At 39.7% G+C, this 14,990-nt stretch overlaps 1 protein-coding gene across 3 annotated transcripts in view; it reads right to left on the minus strand.

Moving 5' to 3' along the window:
- Nucleotides 1-14,990, minus strand: part of LOC137651012 (palmitoleoyl-protein carboxylesterase NOTUM-like) — a 118,018-nt gene that overhangs the window by 64,103 nt on the left and 38,925 nt on the right. The window lies entirely within an intron of this gene.

The following is a 14,990-nucleotide window of genomic DNA, read 5'->3' on the forward strand; positions in this document are numbered from 1 at the left end:
AGTTTGCCTGCCTGAAGTTCGAATCCTACTCTATAGAGAGAGACTAATATAATTCCCTGAGTTTGTCGGACTGGAGTTCGAATCCTACTCTATAAAGATAGAATAATGTAATTCCCTGAGTTTGCCTGCCTGAAGTTCGAATCCTACTCTAGAGAGAGACTAATATAATTCCCTGAGTTTGTCGGACTGGAGTTCGAATCCTACTCTATAAAGATAGAATAATGTAATTCCCTGAGTTTGCCTGCCTGAAGTTCGAATCCTACTCTAGAGAGAGACTAATATAATTCCCCGAGTTTGTCGGACTGGAGTTTGAATCCTACTCTATAAAGATAGACTAATGTAATTCCCTGAGTTTGCCTGCCTGAAGTTCGAATCCTACTCTATAGAGAGAGACTAATATAATTCCCTGAGTTTGTCGGACTGGAGTTCGAATCCTACTCTATGAAGATAGACTAATGTAATTCCCTGAGTTTGCCTGCCTGAAGTTCGAATCCTACTCTATAGAGAGAGACTAATATAATTCCCTGAGTTTGTCGGACTGGAGTTCGAATCCTACTCTATAAAGATAGAATAATGTAATTCCCTGAGTTTGCCTGCCTGAAGTTCGAATCCTACTTTATAGAGAGAGACTAATATAATTCCCTGAGTTTGTCGGACTGGAGTTCGAATCCTACTCTATAAAGATAGACTAATGTAATTCCCTGAGTTTGCCGGACTGAAGTTCGAATCCTACTCTATAGAGAGAGACTAATATAATTCCCTGAGTTTGTCGGACTGGAGTTCGAATCCTACTCTATAAAGATAGACTAATGTAATTCCCCGAGTTTGCCTGCCTGAAGTTCGAATCCTACTCTATAGAGAGAGACTAATATAATTCCCTGAGTTTGCCTGCCTGAAGTTCGAATCCTACTCTATAGAGAGAGACTAATATAATTCCCTGAGTTTGCCTGCCTGAAGTTCGAATCCTACTCTATAGAGAGAGACTAATATAATTCCCTGAGTTTGCCTGCCTGAAGTTCGAATCCTACTCTATAGAGAGAGACTAATATAATTCCCTGAGTTTGCCTGCCTGAAGTTCGAATCCTACTCTATAGAGAGAGACTAATATAATTCCCTGAGTTTGTCGGACTGGAGTTCGAATCCTACTCTATAAAGATAGAATAATGTAATTCCCTGAGTTTGCCTGCCTGAAGTTCGAATCCTACTCTATAGAGAGAGACTAATATAATTCCCCGAGTTTGTCGGACTGGAGTTCGAATCCTACTCTATAAAGATAGAATAATATAATTCCCTGAGTTTGCCTGCCTGAAGTTCGAATCCTAATCTATAGAGAGAGACTAATATAATTCCCTGAGTTTGCCTGCCTGAAGTTCGAATCCTACTCTATAGAGAGAGACTAATATAATTCCCCGAGTTTGTCGGACTGGAGTTCGAATCCTACTCTATGAAGATAGACTAATGTAATTCCCTGAGTTTGCCTGCCTGAAGTTCGAATCCTAATCTATAGAGAGAGACTAATATAATTCCCTGAGTTTGTCGGACTGGAGTTCGAATCCTACTCTATGAAGATAGACTAATGTAATTCCCTGAGTTTGCCTGCCTGAAGTTCGAATCCTACTCTATAGAGAGAGACTAATATAATTCCCTGAGTTTGTCGGACTGGAGTTCGAATCCTACTCTATGAAGATAGACTAATGTAATTCCCTGAGTTTGCCTGCCTGAAGTTCGAATCCTACTCTAGAGAGAGACTAATGTAATTCCCTGAGTTTGTCGGACTGGAGTTCGAATCCTACTCTATGAAGATAGACTAATGTAATTCCCTGAGTTTGCCTGCCTGAAGTTCGAATCCTACTCTATAGAGAGAGACTAATATAATTCCCTGAGTTTGTCGGACTGGAGTTCGAATCCTACTCTATGAAGATAGACTAATGTAATTCCCTGAGTTTGCCTGCCTGAAGTTCGAATCCTACTCTAGAGAGAGACTAATGTAATTCCCTGAGTTTGTCGGACTGGAGTTCGAATCCTACTCTATGAAGATAGACTAATGTAATTCCCTGAGTTTGCCTGCCTGAAGTTCGAATCCTACTCTATAGAGAGAGACTAATGTAATTCCCTGAGTTTGTCGGATTGGAGTTCGAATCCTACTCTATAAAGATAGACTAATGTAATTCCCCGAGTTTGCCGGACTGGAGTTCGAATCCTACTCTATAAAGATAGACTAATGTAATTCCCCGAGTTTGCCGGACTGGAGTTCGAATCCTACTCTATAAAGATAGACTAATGTAATTCCCCGAGTTTGCCGGACTGGAGTTCGAATCCTACTCTATAAAGATAGACTTATGTCAGCCTATAAACATTCGCTGCAAGTATGAACTTTTGAAGTTCTACCTGTTTTAATGATTACTTTGATGATTCAATTTAATCTAATAGTCTATCTGTGAGAATTTAATTAGATGGATATTTGGATTTTTTTTTATTTCTAACATTCAAACAGATGATCGCTTAATATTTTATTGGTTATACTGATGAATCGGTAGAATTTCGGAAATTTAAACTTTTAATGTTTTTCTGTTGATATGGACAATCTCAGTCTCGTTTTATTGTTTATATATACCTGACCTGATTTGATATTATTGATCTTAAAATGTTTTACATTTTATATTCATTGCATATAGCCCCTTTCCTTCGCCAGCGAAGTTAGGAGGTTGTGTTTTACCACCTATTTGTGTGTTTCTGTGTATGTTTGTTTGCGAACAGCTTCCTGTCCACAATTTTAATCGTAGAGTAATGAAACTTGCAGGGATTAACTGTTATGTAAAAAGCTAGAAATGGTTAAATTTCGTAAGGTCAATGTCAGAGGTCAAGGTCACGCTCAAGCAAAATGTTCAATTCACGTAATCAGCCATAAGTTTAAACATCGTTGTCACAGAGATTTCAAAATTGTTTCATATTTGAGTGTATGAAAATCCATGTTAATTAATACATGTTAAGGTCAAAGGTCAAGGTCACGGTCAAGCAAAATGTCCAATTCACGTAATCAAACCATATTTGAGTGTATGGAAATCCATGTTAATTAATACATGTTAAGGTCAAAGGTCAAGGTCACGGTCAAGCAAAATGTCCAATTCACGTAATCAAACCATATTTGAGTGTATGGAAATCCATGTTAATTAATACATGTTAAGGTCAAAGGTCAAGGTCACGGTCAAGGAAAATGTACAATTCACGTAATCAGCCAAGAGTTTGAACTTCGTTATCACAGAGACTTCAAACTTGGTTCATATTTGAGTGTATGAAAATCCACATTAATTAATACATGTTAAGGTCAAAGGTCAAGGTCACGGTCAAGCAAAATGTACAATTCACGTAATCAGCCAAGAGTTTGAACTTCGTTATCACAGAGACTTCAAACTTGGTTCATATTTGAGTGTATGAAAATCCACATTAATTAATACATGTTAAGGTCAAAGGTCAAGGTCACGGTCAAGCAAAATGTAAAATTCATGTAATCAGCCATAAGTTTGGACATCGTTGTTACAGAGACTTCAAAACTGTCTCATATTTGAGTGTATGAAAATCCACGTTCATTAATACATGTTAAGGTCAAAGGTCAAGGTCACAGTCAAGCAAAATGTCCACTTCACTTAATCAGCCTTAAGTTTGGACATCATTGTTACCGAGACTTCCAAATTGTCTCATTTTTGAGTGTATGAAAATCCACGTTAGTTAATACATGTTAAGGTCAAAGGTCAAGGTCACGGTCAAGCAAAATGTCCAATTCACGTAATCAACCATAAACTTGGTTCATATTTGAGTGTATAAAAATCCACGCCAATTAATACATGTTAAGGTCAAAGGTAAAGGTTGAGAAATAAGCTGGCACGGCGGGGGTATGCACTCTACTGTGTCCCTCTATGTTTATCAAGCAATGGTGACTCAATACACATATATGCACACGCGCGTGCGCACTCACACAGATTCAACCCTTCCCACCCCCTCCCCCTTTCCTAAATACAACACGAAAGTTTTGTCAACGTGTGGGAGATTATGGTTTCCCGTCTTGCCAAGATATGACTACTCTCTCTCCCACCTACCCTATTGGGATGGTGAGAGACCGAGTAGTTATACACCTGACAATGCCGTTGAGCGTGACTGGAAAGATATACTGTATATATATGTATATATATATATATATATATATATATATATATATATATATATATAATTTTTTATTCATTTATATATGTATATGTATGTGTGTATATATATATATATATATATATATATATATATATATATATATATATATATATTATAGATACACACACACACACATATATATATATATATATATATATATAATTTTTTTATCTATCTATATATATGTATATATATGTATGTATATATATGCATACATTATATATATATATATATATATATATATATATATATATATATTAGGTAAGGTATCTGGAGTGAAAGTTATATAATAGAAAAAGTCCTGTTTTAAAGAGGTTTGGTGTATTACTTACTACCTTTCCCCCATAGGCATTTGAATCCTCTAATGTTAAGAAATATCCCTGCACTTTTCGACTGTTTGAGCTTGAGGATAGCAATGACAATTGTTTTGTTATTGTATCTGGAGCCACCCCTGGTAGGCAAAAGGATTGCATATTTGATCCCTATTCACTCTCAAGCATATCTTGATAAGGTTTACCCTAAATATTCTTCTCTTGCAAAAACACTTACAAATGATTGTTGTTTCTCTTCCTCTTGTTTTTTTATTAAGTTATTATAGTTTATGATAGATTTAATTTAAGGTTGTTAATGATCTTTAAATAGTTTATTTTGATAGTTCATGACTTCTTTTGTAGTTTGTTTATTTCCTTGTTTCATTTCCCCGCTGAGATATTTTACTCTGTTGTAGGCCTGGGGCTTATAGCATCATGCCTTTCCAACTAGGGTTGATGGTAATAACGATAATAATAATGATAAATAATAATAATAATAATAATAATAATAATTCCCAATCTGTACTGTATCTTACGCTGACGTCAGACTTTTGACACTTCTTTCGTGAGTTATTTTATATCTCACAATTTTGCAATTACGTCCAATATTCTCTCTTATTTTTATAATTAAAATAACTCAATTCCCCCTGATAACTTAAGACCTAGAAAATAGATTCTTGATTGTTTACATCTGAGGAAAAAGAGCGAAAGGTTGATTCTCTTCTCAAGATGAAGACGCACAGTGTAATTAAATGCTTGAAGTCCACTCATGAATGGATGAGGTAAATGGCAGGGACAATGCCCTAGCTAGCAAGACAGTGCCCTAGCTAGCAGTCCAATGCCCTTGCTAGCAGGCCAGTGCCCTAGCTAGCAGATCAATGCCCTACCTAGCAAGAAAATGCCCTAGCTAGCCAGACAGTGGCTTAGCAGGACAATGCCATAGCTAGCAGGCCAGTACCCTAGGTAGCAGGGCAATACCATAGCTAGCAGGACAATACCCCAGTCAGTAGGACAAATCTCTAGCTATTAGGACAATGCCCTATCTAGCAGGACAATCCTCTAGCCATCACGGAAATGACCTAGCCAGCAGGACAATGCCCTAGCTAGCAGGAAAATGCCTTAGATAGCAGGCCAATGCCATAGCCAGAAGAACAATGCCCTAGCTAGCAGGACAATGCCCTAGCTAGCAGGACAATGCCCTAGCTAGCAGGCCAATGCCCTAGCTAGCAGGCCAATGCCCTAGCTAGCCGGCCAATGTCCTAGTTAGCAGGACAATGCCCTAGCTAGCAGAACAATGCCCTAGCTAGCAGGACAATGCCCTAGCTAACAGGCCAATGCCCTAGTTAGCAGAATAATGCCCTAGCTAGCAGGCCAGTGCCCTAGCTAGCAGGACAATGCCCTATCTAGCATGACAATGCTCTAGCTAGCAGGGCAATGCCCTAGCTAGCAGGTCAATACCCTAGCTAGCAGCTCAATGCCCTAGCCAACAGGACAATGCCCTAGCTAGCAGGACAATGTCCTAGCCAGCAGGACAATGCCCTAGCTAGCAGGTCAATGCTCTAGCCAGTAGGACAAATCTCTAGCAAGCAGGACAATGCCCTAGCCAGCAGGACAAATCTCTAGCTAGCAGGACAATGCCCTAGCCAGCAGGCCAATGCCCTAGCTAGCAGGCCGATGCCCTAGCTAGCAGGGCAATGTCCTAGCTAGCAGGAAAATGCCCTAGCTAGCAGGCTGATGCCCTAGCTAGCAGGATAATGCCCTAGCTAGCAGGCCAATGCCCTAGCTAGTAGGACAATGCCCTACCATTCAGGATAATGCTCAAGCTAGCAGGACAATGCCCTAGGTAGCAGGACAATGCCCTAGGTAGCAGGTCAATGCCCTAGCCAGCAGGACAATGCCCTAGGTAGCAGGTCAATGCCCTAGCCAGCAGGACAATGCCCTAGCTAGCAGGACAATGCCCTACCATTCTGGATAATGCTCAAGCTAGCAGGTCAATGCCCTAGGCAGCGGGACAATGCCCTAGGTAGCAGGTCAATGCCATAGCCAGCAGGTTAATGCCATAGCCAGCAGGACAATGCCCTAGGTAGCAGGACAATGTTCTAGCCAGCAAGACACTGTCCTAGGTAGCAGGACAATACTCTAGCCAGCAGGACACTGTCCTAGGTAACAGGACAGTGCCCTTGCTAGCAGTCCAATGCCCTTGCTAGCAGGCCAGTGCCCTTACTAGCAGGCCAATACCCTAGCTAGCAGGCCAATACCCTAGCTAGCTAGGCCAATGCCCTAGCTAGAAGGACAATGCCCTAGCTAGCAGGCCAATGCTCTACCCAGCAAGCCAATGCCCTAGCTAGCAGGACAATGCCCTAGTTAGCAGGCCATTGCTTTCGCCAGCAGGACAATGTCGTAGCTAGCAGGACAATACCCTAGTAAGCAGGACAGATCTCTAGCCAGCAGGACAATGCCCGAGCTAGCAGGATAATGCACTAGAGACTGATCATATATACGTGTGATCAGCGCCCAAGGCCCCTCTTCACCCAAGCTAGAACCATGGTAGGACAGGCAATGGCTCTTGATGATTCAGTAGATAGACGTATAAGCTCCTCCAAACCCCCCAACCTTAGCTCATAAGGATGGTGAGTTTGCAGACACTACAAGAAATAATCGAGCTATGTCGGGACTCTAATCCCAATCTGGCGATCGCCAGGCAGGGACATTTCCAATAGGTCATCACAAACCTATTGACATCATTATTGCGTGTTAATGAAATCGATGATCAGAAATAGGAATTAAGGTGATTAGTTTACCTGGTTGGTTTGCTGTGAGGGATAAAATGAAAATAAGGTACTATATAAGGGAGTAATACAACAACAACAACAAATGCAGCCGTTTCTTGTCCACTGCAGGACAAAGGTCTCAGACATGTCCTTATTCATGTTCTGCGTTAGGGCAGTTTTCATCTCAACAATATCCAGTGCTGATGGGTGATGGTGGGAGTTTTTCGACTGATCGCTCACAGCAAACCAACCTAGTAAGGGATATATATATATATAGCCAGACTCTTGCTTTTTATTATATTGGATATATATATATATATATATATATATATATATATGGATAAATATCAACACAACATCGTGTTCAAATAGAAATAAATTTCTACCTCATACTTGGGATCGAACGCTAGCCCCTTCTAATGAAAGGCCAGGTCGAAACCAACCATGCCACGAGAGCCCATAAAAGGAAATCTGAACCTGACCCTAATCTAGCTGTCCGAGGATTTACCTGGTGAGACATCAGTCTCTTTACCAGCGAGTTTTACCAGATTTCCCCGGGCCACCACGTGACACAATTGGTAGTAATTCATTCAAATTACCCCTAATGAGTCAATATGGATAAATATCAACACAACATCGTGTTCAAATAGAAATAAATTTCTACCTCATACTTGGGATCGAACGCTAGCCCCTTCTAATGAAAGGCCAGGTCGAAACCAACCATGCCACGAGAGCCCATAAAAGGAAATCTGAACCTGACCCTAATCTAGCTGTCCGAGGATTTACCTGGTGAGACATCAGTCTCTTTACCAGCGAGTTTTACCAGATTTCCCCGGGCCACCACGTGACATAATTGGTAGTAATTCATTCAAATTACCCCTAATGAGTCAATATGGATAAATATCAACACAACATCGTGTTCAAATAGAAATAAATTTCTACCTCATACTTGGGATCGAACGCTAGCCCCTTCTAATGAAAGGCCAGGTCGAAACCAACCATGCCACGAGAGCCCATAAAAGGAAATCTGAACCTGACCCTAATCTAGCTGTCCGAGGATTTACCTGGTGAGACATCAGTCTCTTTACCAGCGAGTTTTACCAGATTTCCCCGGGCCACCACGTGACACAATTGGTAGTAATTCATTCAAATTACCCCTAATGAGTCAATATGGATAAATATCAACACAACATCGTGTTCAAATAGAAATAAATTTCTACCTCATACTTGGGATCGAACGCTAGCCCCTTCTAATGAAAGGCCAGGTCGAAACCAACCATGCCACGAGAGCCCATAAAAGGAAATCTGAACCTGACCCTAATCTAGCTGTCCGAGGATTTACCTGGTGAGACATCAGTCTCTTTACCAGCGAGTTTTACCAGATTTCCCCGGGCCACCACGTGACACAATTGGTAGTAATTCATTCAAATTACCCCTAATGAGTCAATATGGATAAATATCAACACAACATCGTGTTCAAATAGAAATAAATTTCTACCTCATACTTGGGATCGAACGCTAGCCCCTTCTAATGAAAGGCCAGGTCGAAACCAACCATGCCACGAGAGCCCATAAAAGGAAATCTGAACCTGACCCTAATCTAGCTGTCCGAGGATTTACCTGGTGAGACATCAGTCTCTTTACCAGCGAGTTTTACCAGATTTCCCCGGGCCACCACGTGACACAATTGGTAGTAATTCATTCAAATTACCCCTAATGAGTCAATATGGATAAATATCAACACAACATCGTGTTCAAATAGAAATAAATTTCTACCTCATACTTGGGATCGAACGCTAGCCCCTTCTAATGAAAGGCCAGGTCGAAACCAACCATGCCACGAGAGCCCATAAAAGGAAATCTGAACCTGACCCTAATCTAGCTGTCCGAGGATTTACCTGGTGAGACATCAGTCTCTTTACCAGCGAGTTTTACCAGATTTCCCCGGGCCACCACGTGACACAATTGGTAGTAATTCATTCAAATTACCCCTAATGAGTCAATATGGATAAATATCAACACAACATCGTGTTCAAATAGAAATAAATTTCTACCTCATACTTGGGATCGAACGCTAGCCCCTTCTAATGAAAGGCCAGGTCGAAACCAACCATGCCACGAGAGCCCATAAAAGGAAATCTGAACCTGACCCTAATCTAGCTGTCCGAGGATTTACCTGGTGAGACATCAGTCTCTTTACCAGCGAGTTTTACCAGATTTCCCCGGGCCACCACGTGACACAATTGGTAGTAATTCATTCAAATTACCCCTAATGAGTCAATATGGATAAATATCAACACAACATCGTGTTCAAATAGAAATAAATTTCTACCTCATACTTGGGATCGAACGCTAGCCCCTTCTAATGAAAGGCCAGGTCGAAACCAACCATGCCACGAGAGCCCATAAAAGGAAATCTGAACCTGACCCTAATCTAGCTGTCCGAGGTAAAGAGACTGATGTCTCACCAGGTAAATCCTCGGACAGCTAGATTAGGGTCAGGTTCAGATTTCCTTTTATGGGCTCTCGTGGCATGGTTGGTTTCGACCTGGCCTTTCATTAGAAGGGGCTAGCGTTCGATCCCAAGTATGAGGTAGAAATTTATTTCTATTTGAACACGATGTTGTGTTGATATTTATCCATATTGACTCATTAGGGGTAATTTGAATGAATTACTACCAATTGTGTCACGTGGTGGCCCGGGGAAATCTGGTAAAACTCGCTGGTAAAGAGACTGATGTCTCACCAGGTAAATCCTCGGACAGCTAGATTAGGGTCAGGTTCAGATTTCCTTTTATGGGCTCTCGTGGCATGGTTGGTTTCGACCTGGCCTTTCATTAGAAGGGGCTAGCGTTCGATCCCAAGTATGAGGTAGAAATTTATTTCTATTTGAACACGATGTTGTGTTGATATTTATCCATATTGACTCATTAGGGGTAATTTGAATGAATTACTACCAATTGTGTCACGTGGTGGCCCGGGGAAATCTGGTAAAACTCGCTGGTAAAGAGACTGATGTCTCACCAGGTAAATCCTCGGACAGCTAGATTAGGGTCAGGTTCAGATTTCCTTTTATGGGCTCTCGTGGCATGGTTGGTTTCGACCTGGCCTTTCATTAGAAGGGGCTAGCGTTCGATCCCAAGTATGAGGTAGAAATTTATTTCTATTTGAACACGATGTTGTGTTGATATTTATCCATATTGACTCATTAGGGGTAATTTGAATGAATTACTACCAATTGTGTCACGTGGTGGCCCGGGGAAATCTGGTAAAACTCGCTGGTAAAGAGACTGATGTCTCACCAGGTAAATCCTCGGACAGCTAGATTAGGGTCAGGTTCAGATTTCCTTTTATGGGCTCTCGTGGCATGGTTGGTTTCGACCTGGCCTTTCATTAGAAGGGGCTAGCGTTCGATCCCAAGTATGAGGTAGAAATTTATTTCTATTTGAACACGATGTTGTGTTGATATTTATCCATATTGACTCATTAGGGGTAATTTGAATGAATTACTACCAATTGTGTCACGTGGTGGCCCGGGGAAATCTGGTAAAACTCGCTGGTAAAGAGACTGATGTCTCACCAGGTAAATCCTCGGACAGCTAGATTAGGGTCAGGTTCAGATTTCCTTTTATGGGCTCTCGTGGCATGGTTGGTTTCGACCTGGCCTTTCATTAGAAGGGGCTAGCGTTCAATCCCAAGTATGAGGTAGAAATTTATTTCTATTTGAACACGATGTTGTGTTGATATTTATCCATATTGACTCATTAGGGGTAATTTGAATGAATTACTACCAATTGTGTCACGTGGTGGCCCGGGGAAATCTGGTAAAACTCGCTGGTAAAGAGACTGATGTCTCACCAGGTAAATCCTCGGACAGCTAGATTAGGGTCAGGTTCAGATTTCCTTTTATGGGCTCTCGTGGCATGGTTGGTTTCGACCTGGCCTTTCATTAGAAGGGGCTAGCGTTCGATCCCAAGTATGAGGTAGAAATTTATATATATATATATATATATATATATAGATAGATAGATAGATAGATAGATATTTGGGTCAAAATCAACACAATATTGTGCTCAAATAGATATGAATTTTTATCTCATGCTGGGATCGAACCCTGCCCCTTTAAATGAAAGGCAATATCGCCTCTGGTGGCATCATTGGTAGCGACCTTGCCTTTCAGTTGAAATTGCTATGGTTCGATCCCAGTATGAGATAAAAATTTATTTATATATACATACATATATATATATATATATATATATATATATATATATATATATATATGTGTGTGTGTGTGTGTGTGTGTGTGTGTGTGTATAAAACGTAGGTTTGTCACTATATCCCACCAGTACATTATCTCCAAAAAGAGCATCAAGACCTCTAGGCTATGAGCTAGCTCGTAAATCTTCTACTCATACATATCCAACAATTAAGCTCTTAAACTAGCTCATCAGTCCCTTTATCCCGGCTAACAGTGGGTGGAGTAATCCATTACCCATCCTGATTTATGAATAGAATTACCATAAATCCTCTACGGAAGAAAAAAAACGAAAGAAAAACTCAGTGTAATTAGAACCTAGTTAGGAGACACCGTCGTCTTGAACCGTTCTTGTCCCATCCTACCCTACTACTACTACTACTACTACAGCGAGCAGAGTTGCCTTATACTAATTAAGAAATTAAGAAATTACTCACTATGATTATTATAATTGCAAGCGGACTAATTGCAGCAATATAAGGTTTAACTCATCTTTATTTCTTCATGGAAATTGTACAGAATATCCCCATCGGACACCCAAAAATCCCTAAATTTAGGGATAAAACCCCAAATATGGCAACACTGATTCTGCGAGTCTTCCCGGGGCTGAGGTGAGGAGGCCGGCCGCCAGGTTACTCTGCCATCTCCTCCTCCCGTCCTCCTCCCTCTAGTCTCTCGGTGGTTTATAGATCAAAAGAGCTTTGCCGCCCTCATTACTCTCTCTCTCTCTCTCTCTCTCTCTCTCTCTCTCTCTCTCTCTCTCTCTCTCTCTCTCTCTAGCTGAGCCCCTGCCCTCTTAGAGAACTGAAACACACTAATATGTGAACTTGGCTATCCGAATAGATTTTCTTACAGTTTGGTGATATTTAGTTAATCTATTAATCTATTATTATTTCTAGCATACGGGCGTATTTTATATATTTTTTTCAGTAAAGAAAATTTTTATTGACAAACTATGTATTTTATTATCAAGGGAACTATTTTTAGTTTTTTATAGTTTTTCATTATTTCTAGCGTACAGGTGTATTTTATATATTTTTTTTTCAGTAAAAAAAATTCTTATTGACAAACTATGTCTTTTATTATCAAGGGAACTGTTTTTAGTTTTTTTTATAGTTTTTTTTTATTATTTCTAGCGTACAGGTGTATAATTTTATATATTTTTTTCAGTAAAGAAAATTCTTATTGACAAACTGTGTCTTTTATTATCAAAGGAACTATTTTTTATTTTATTTATATATTTTTTTGTTATTTGTGATTTTAATTATCAATCTTAGTTTTAGCCCTTTATATATGTGGATAAAATACAGTATTATTTCAGGAATTTAATTCTCCGTCTATTATGACTTGAATTTACCAATTACAAAACGAGCTTCTTTGAAATTATTAAATTTCAATGTTAAAATCCTTTATTCATAACTATTTTACCAGTTAAAAGACAAAATTCTTTGAGATGATTAAATTTTAAAGTTAATATCCTTTATACTTAACTATTTAGTCAATGATTTAATAAAATAGGTTTTGAATTTACCAGTTAAAAGACAAAATTCTTTGGAATGATTAGATTTCAATGTTAAACTCCTTTATTCATAACTATATATTATTAACATTATTACTTTCTAAGCTACACCCCTAGTTGGAAAGGTAGGATGCTATAAGCCCAGGGGCTCCAACAAGGAAAATAGCCCGGTGAGGAAAGAAAACAAGGAAAAATAAAATATTTTAAGAACAGTAACAACGTTAATTTAAATATTTCCTATATAAACTATAAAAACTTTAACAAAACAAGAGGTAGAGAAATAAGACAGAATAGTTTGCCCGAATGTACCCTCAAGCAAGAGAACTCTAACCCAAGACAGTGGAAGACCATGGTACAGAGGCTATGGCATTACCCAAGACTAGAGAACAATGGTTTGATATTATAGAGTGTCCTCCTAGAAGAGCTGCTTACCATAGCTTAAGAGTCTCTTCTACTCTTACCAAGAGGAAAGTAGCCACTTTTAGAGATAAGATGAAAGAATCAGCCATGGTACAGAGGTTATGGCACTATCCAAGACCAGAGAACAATGGTTTGATTCTGGAGTGTCCTTCTCCTAGAAGAGCTGCTTACCATAGCTAAAGAGTCTCTTCTACCCTTACCAAGAAGAAGTAGCCACTGGACAATTTACATTGCAATAATTAATAGTCAAGGATTTAATAAGATAGGCTTTGGATTGACCTAGAAATGAGTTATATCATATTTAAAGCTCATGATAATATCAATTATTGTTTTATGAAACAACTTTCTTATATATATATTAGTAAGTAAGAAAGAATAAACTTGAAAGGGTGGAATCATATCAGTAGTGATATTTCATCTATAATGCTATAATTTATTTTTAATATATACTTGGATCTGTTAACGTCAGCATTTTCTTATTTTACCCCCATTTCCTTCTTTCCTTTCCTCATTGGGCTATTTTTCCCTGTTGGAGCCCTTGGGCTTATAGCATCTTGCTTTTCCAACTAGGATTGTAGCTTGGCTAATAATAATAATAATATTAATAATAATAACAATAATGACAATGACTCAGGCATAATAATCTATCAGTTTCCTTATTCCCTTTCCTCACCGGGCTATTTTTCCGTGTTGAAGCCCTTTGGCTTATAGCATCTTGCTTTTCCAACTAGGGTTGTAGTTTACCTAGTGATAATAATAATAATAATAATAATGATGATGATGATGATAATCGGGTCACTCACAACTTTAAGCACAAAAGAAAGCATTGACCAAGGAGATAGGAAACAGTCTCTTCCCATCCCATCCCGAAAGGCTTGCGTGTAAATCAAATTGATTACCTCTCCCTCTCTCTCTCTCTCTCTCTCTCTCTCTCTCTCTCTCTCTTCTGCGCCTATAAAAGTACGCCTCGCCCCACTCCCCTTAGCAAACGTCTGTAGCAGCTCTCTCTAGGCTCCGATAGCACTGGCCTTCAAAGCTATGTTGGCGTGTGAGGGAGAGATATCATCTCTCTCTCTCTCTCTCTCTCTCTCTCTCTCTCTCTCTCTCTCTCTCTCTCTCTCTCTGTAGTGGTTAAACAGAAATACACAATATAACGAGCTGTATGTGTTTGATAAGCGTATGTTATTTGACCTATTCGAGATTTACTTTGATACAAGTTGTAGTGGCCTGATTGGTAACGTCTCTGCCTGGTGTTTGCCAGTCGGGGGTTCGAGTCCCGCTCAGACTCGTTAGTGCCATTAGTGTCTGCAACCTTACCATCCTTGTGATCTAAGGTTGGGTGATTTGGGTGAGCTTATAGGTCTATCTGCTGAGTCATCCCTGGTCCTAGCTTGGCTGGAGAGGAGGCTTGGGCGCTAATCATATAATCTATGGCCAGTCTCAAGAGCATTGTCCTGCTTGCTATGGCAATGCCACTGTCTTTTACCTCTGCCATTCATGAGCGACCTTAA

The sequence above is a fragment of the Palaemon carinicauda genome, chromosome 1 (assembly GCF_036898095.1).
Source record: "Palaemon carinicauda isolate YSFRI2023 chromosome 1, ASM3689809v2, whole genome shotgun sequence".
NCBI lineage: Eukaryota > Metazoa > Arthropoda > Malacostraca > Decapoda > Palaemonidae > Palaemon > Palaemon carinicauda.